Here is a 6,000-nt window from a genome sequence, read left to right as displayed (position 1 = left end):
CTCACTTGTATTCAAAAAGTTCACCATAGTGAGAGTTTATTACATCAAGTATTCCTTTTTGGGAAACCCATGTGCCTTGTCACTCTCTTTCATAAGATTTCCTGTGGAAAATTCAATCCTTCATTCAGGAAAAGGCTGAGCAATATATCTCATGGAAAACCTTCATTAACTGCAACACAAGAAAATGAAAATGACAGTAAGCAGCCCGTGAAGCCGGCAGAAACACAGTGCACGGCTGTGTTCCCGCCTCGACTTTCTGTAACCAGCAGGGAAAATGTGCATTTAAAGAAATAGACATAAACACTTTTCAGGACCTGAGCACACAATTTCCCTTTCAGGGTTTAGTGGGCTTCCATTTAATTCTATGAGAAATGTTTAAAACAACAGAACAACAGCTGAGATAGGGTTTAAAGTAACTTTTATGTCTTAGTGAAAATAAAGCCAACTGATAGTTATCATTTTTACTTTATTTGATCTCACTCTCTTACTTTACCTCCCCAACCTCCTCCACAAGATGATGGTGAACATCCCCTCCTGGGTCAGAAGGCTAAGTAGAAAGTACCAATCAAATGGAGGTGTGCTTTGTTGTTTTATTTTTCAAAACAAACAAGTTTCATTCATGTGATTTAATAATTAACATCAGAAACAAAGTCTACTCAATAAATGGTAGCCAAAATATGTCATCATAGCTGCTCATCAGGTTTGGCCCCAAGTTACACACTTTTACATGGACATGTGCCATGTGCTGTCATGGGAAACGGTGAGTGGGGACAGGGCCTCTGCTCTCACAGGGCACACAGCCTGGTGGGGGAGGTGCTGTTCAATCATTGCCCTTTTTTTTAATGTACTTACAAATTATGGGAAATGCTATTTAAAAATAACAAAATGAGTCAATTAAAGTGAAAAACACAAGGACAGTATTAAGGCTGAGGGAAGACAGGAAAACTCTTTGAAGAGCTGACACTCCACTGAGACCCAAAGGACAACTCCGGTGCTGCAGGTGAAGGGCAGGGACACATTGATAAAGGGCTGATATCCAGAATATACCAAAATCTTTTTAAACTCAACCAGAAGGATGAACAACCTGATTAAAAAATGAGCAAAATGCCTGAACACAGACCTCATCAGAGAAGAAATCTAGATGCCAAAGAAGTCTATGGAAAGATGCTCCACAGCATCTGTCATCAAGGGGATGCAGACTGAAACAGCGAGGTACCACTGCTCACCTGTCAGAACTGCCAAAACGCAGAACACTGACAGCACCGAATGCTGGTGAGGATGTGGAGCGTCAGGAATTCTCATGCATTGCTGGTGGGAATGTAAAATGGCCCAGATACTTTGGAAGACGGTCTGGCAATTTTTTACAAAACTAAACATACCCCTAACATATGATCCGGCTACTGTGCTCCTTGGTGTTTACTCGACGAAATGGAAACTTATGTCCACACACAAAACTGCATACAGATGTTAATAGCAGCTTTATTCATAATCACCAGAACTCAGAAGCAACTAAGCTGTTCTTCAGTAGGTGAATGGATAAACTGTGGTCCAGCCAGAAAATGGACTATTATTTGGTGCTAAAATGAAATGAGTTATCAAGGCATGGAAAGACATAGAGGAACCTTAAATGCATATTACTAAGTGAAAGAAGCCAATCTGGTAAGGTTCCGCAACTGTCTGATTCCAACTGTATGGTGTTCTGGGAAAGGGAAAACCACAGAGACTAAAAGATCAGTGGCTGTCAGAGGCTAGAGGGGAAGGAGCAATGAATGAGGTGCAGCACGGAGCATTTTAAGGTCACTAAGACAGACTACTCTGTATGATGCTGTGACGGTGGATACATGTCATTGCACATCTGTCCAAACCCACAGAGTGCACACCACCAAGTGTAAATCCTAGTGTCAAGTCTGGGCTCTGGGTGATGATGACGTGTCAGTGCAGGTTCACCCATTGTCACAAATGCACGCTCTGGTGCAGGCGTCAATAGTGAGGAGGCTGTGGGGACAAACTGCAGTTCATACACCGATTCCAGCCCCAGCCACCGCTGTTAATAACGCTCTGTGGGTGTGTGGAATGTCCGGCTGCTCTGGAGTCTGAACAGCAGAGCTGAGCAGCTGCACCAGAGATCAGGAGGTTTGCAGACCCTGAAATACTTACTCCCAAGCCCTTGAAAGAAAAAGTCTGCTGAGCCCTGTTCTAAACGAATCAGAATTCACCCTGATTAGACAGGACAGCAGGGCCCAAACCAGGCATGGTTAATGGGACTGAAGAAATGTTTTAGTTCCAACACCTTTGCTGAAGTCTTGCAGATCCAGCGACAGACTGTAGCCAGGAAGCATCTGCAGAAGGAGTCGGTAGCAGGCCTTCCCGCCAGGCTCCGGGATGCCGGGGGCCGCGCGCTGCACGGGGGACACCCGCTTGAAGAAGGCGGACTTGCGGTGGAAGCCGATCAAATCATAGAGCTCGGAGAGGATGCTGCACTGCTGAATTCTCTCCTAGGAATTCTGAAGCACAGGGAGAATAGCAACAAGCATCTGAACGAAACATTTAATTGAAAAAAGACCCGTAAAAATTTTTCCCTTAAACCAGAGACCCAACGACACAGGAAGGAAGAGGAAGGCTGAATTCATGCACTGATGGGACCGGATGCAGTAATGCAGGGAAGCAGCGCTCTGCAGACGCTCCAGACCCCCTCTGGGCCCCACCTTTCCGAGTTCCGCCTCTCCTTTTACTAGAAAGTTCCGTATTCCCTGAAACAGAGGAATCTGCTACCTAAACATGGACACAGAGATGGGAAAGAGGAAAAGGAAGGGAAAGTAAAGGAACAACAGTTCATCTAGACCCTAGGGTTTGGGCGGGACTTTCACCAAACACACAACCTCTCAAAGCACAGAGCACACAGTGAGAGGCTGACAGAGTGTCTGCGACTTCTGCTCCTTAAACACCAGCTACCTGCCAGCACACGCTGTGCCCGTTACTGAATCATTACAATCATTTCAGTAACTATTACTACCCCGGCTCACAGGCAAGGAAATCTGAAACTCGGGGAGGAATTATTATCATCCTGGACAAATTCCCACGGCCCAGAAGTGTCAGAGCCTCCGGCAGACCCTGGACTAAAATGCTCCTCATCACCACGGGCCCTGAGCCTCAGGCTGAGGCCACGTCAGGTCTGCACGGGCCCAGAGCACGAGTCTGTGGGACAGGGAGTGGTCCCACTTGAAGTGCCAGGCCAAGGCCCTCAGGAACCTATGTAATGAAACCAAATCCCCAAACTCATTTCCAACACACTGCCCTGTCCGGGAGGACTGCTCGGCACATCTGGCTTATCACCTGTGCACAGGCTGTGCAAGGGGCCCAGACAGTGACGTGACGTCCCAATGGAAGTGGCTCGGAGACCGCTTCATCACAGGACAGACTCTCCCGGCTTCCAACGTTAACTCTCCATTCCATTTCCAACTGGAAAGTAACTTTAGACTTGTTTTCCTCTCCAGAAACAAAGAGAGTGGTAACATCAGCAGGAAACTCAAGACTGAGGAAGAGTCTCCTGGCCATTTGGAAGGATAGGCTGGGGAGGGAACAGAGACAGGGATCAGAAAGACCCGTGTTCCAGTCCAAAGTCTGCACATCACTCGCTTTGACAGTTTCCTTATTAATACAGGTGATAAAATCTAATTATGATTGTTGGGAAAACTAAATGAAATAACGTATGCCACTAGCATAGGTGTAAAATCCTCCATGAGTGTTCCAGAAATGGACGTGACCATGGTTAGATACTGTCTGCCAAGTCTTGTGTGCTAAGTTCACATCAGCCAGCCAGAAATGTGCCAGAGAATGCCTCAACAGCCAGCAGCCTTCTCCAACTTGGAAACTCACAGTGTCCGAAGAACAGGCAGTGGTGGATTGTTTGGGACACTCTGGAGGTAGCACTCCAGTGATGACTTTAAAAAGCTGGGGAGAATTTAGGGGACCATACAGTTCAAATAGAGAAAACTCATTCCATGTCTACAAATATTCATCTCGAGCCATGATGATTCAGAGAGGAAATACATATTCAAACGTACATCATTTTCCCACATAAGTGCATCAAAACAATTTGGAAAGAATGTAACTTTCTTCTCTAGATCACACAGTGGGTATTACAAGGTTTGTACTAAAAGCCCTACGTGTAAATCATCTGCAAACGTAACTGGGTCCATTATCAGTCATCATCATTCGAAGGGAAGGATGGAAAAGAACAAAGCCAAGCTAATACACTCCGGTATTTTGTTGGGTTACGATGTCACAGAGGAGATGGTCAGGTCATCAAGGAACCACTCTGCCGTGAGCACGGAGCCGGGGAGCGGGATGGGCGGCAAGATGTATGGCGCAGCCATAGCTGTGCCCGCGCTTCTAGGCAGGTACCCAGTCACTTCAACAAGGTGTCAAAAGTGTATGCCCACGTCCTCATCACCTGTCATGCACTAAAGAGAAATGGAAACCTATAAACGGCCAATAACCTCGGTGGGTACACCGTCCAAAGAACAAAGTCACAGTTAGACAACTGGCCATCCCGGTTCCCTGGGATTCATTCTTGGAGAACCTTAAAAACCACTCCTCTGTCCTCAAGAAGTGCTGCCTACTTGTCCTATCTTTGGCTCAGGGATGGAGCATGTTCAAGTGGACTTTAATGTCTGCACAGATTTGACTGTCTTTCTCCAGGTTCACTTGTCCATTCTGAAGAGGCCTGAGTTAAGCCCAAATTCCATAAGATCAATTCCCTCCAGTGACAACTCAACGAGTCTGCAATTACAAACCAACTGAACAGGACAGTCCTCAGCTAAAAATGGCACCCAACCTTCACTGTTTTCTTAATCTCCTCTCCTGGCTAATTGCAACAGACTAACACCACCCTCCACCAAGTTCCCCAACTATGTCAAATAGAAAGTAAGGTCCATTAAAGAGGAGACAACTCCATAGTCACCTCTGAATTCCAAGCATATATTAATGTCAATAAATAGAACTATGAATATGGCTTCTTTCCTTTAAAACCTTTCTGGTTATTTAAATGAGACCATGGAAGGGAGGTGTTTGGGTCCAGTATCTTGATCCAGAAGACTCTGGAGACCTTTTTTGGAATGGCTGCCCACTGATTCATTCAAAACACATCTTCTCTTTCCGGCAGGAGCTGTGATTTTCTGCCAGGAGTTTGTTGTCACTCTCATGCCAGAACAGATTTAAACTAAATACTTACATTGGATATGTTATTTTTCCCCGCTTCCAAAAACATTGACTTTCCTTACTTCTTTGCCTTGAGGAATGCTTTTTTACTTTTCTTTCTAATTCACCCTTTTATAAAGCAGGATTCAGGATGTGCTTGGCCTTACGTAAGAACAGCCACCCAACTCCCAGTGTGAGAGGCCTGGGGCTCACCTCCTGCCCTCCTGTCAAGGCAACTGAAACTCAGTTCAGGAGCTAACTGGCCCCCCAGGGCTTCTAAGGCTCACGTATCTCCCAGAATCCTTGCTTTCTGGTTTGACTTGGCTTCTGAGGATTTCCCCTCACTTTCTTGACAATTAGCTGTGCAGCTTGAAAGATGAGGAAGGAAGGTCTTATTTCTTAATCAGCATTTTAAGGAACTTATGTAATGAAGGTTTTCAAGAGTTTCTAGAACCCTCCATTGCCGAGACAGAAAACACACTAGATATTTTCTAAATCTAGCTATCATGGGCATTTTTTCTTTGCTTTGGTTTTCTTAACTGCTAACAGACATTTTTAATTAAAAAATAAAATAAGGCCCCAAATAGGATAGAACATTGAAGAGGAAACAAAATTAAAGGGCAAAGACAGAAAAATGATAAGTACTCTACAAAGTTAATAGAAAACATACACTATGGATCAGATCAGCAATTCTCAGTAACAGCTAATTGAAACCTGACCATGAGGTAAAATGTCTCTCCTGTCAGGAGACGGTCAACAGAAAACAGAATTAAATCAACAAACTAAAATTCTAAGTCTGGC

General features: G+C 45.0%; 1 long non-coding RNA gene across 1 annotated transcript in view; it reads right to left on the bottom strand.

Moving 5' to 3' along the window:
• Positions 1-1,455: 1,455 nt before the first annotated feature.
• The window catches only part of LOC141579012 (uncharacterized), a 65,765-nt gene continuing 61,220 nt past the window's right edge, over positions 1,456-6,000 (bottom strand). Inside the window, exon 8 of the long non-coding RNA XR_012509895.1 lies at positions 1,456-2,504. This is a non-coding gene — a long non-coding RNA (uncharacterized LOC141579012). The remainder of the gene's footprint in view (positions 2,505-6,000) is intronic.

Source organism: Camelus bactrianus, chromosome 11 (assembly GCF_048773025.1).
Source record: "Camelus bactrianus isolate YW-2024 breed Bactrian camel chromosome 11, ASM4877302v1, whole genome shotgun sequence".
In the NCBI taxonomy this organism is placed as follows: Eukaryota; Metazoa; Chordata; class Mammalia; order Artiodactyla; family Camelidae; genus Camelus; species Camelus bactrianus.
The sequence above is the reverse complement of the archived record's forward strand: the minus strand, read 5'-3'. Positions and strand labels throughout refer to the sequence as shown.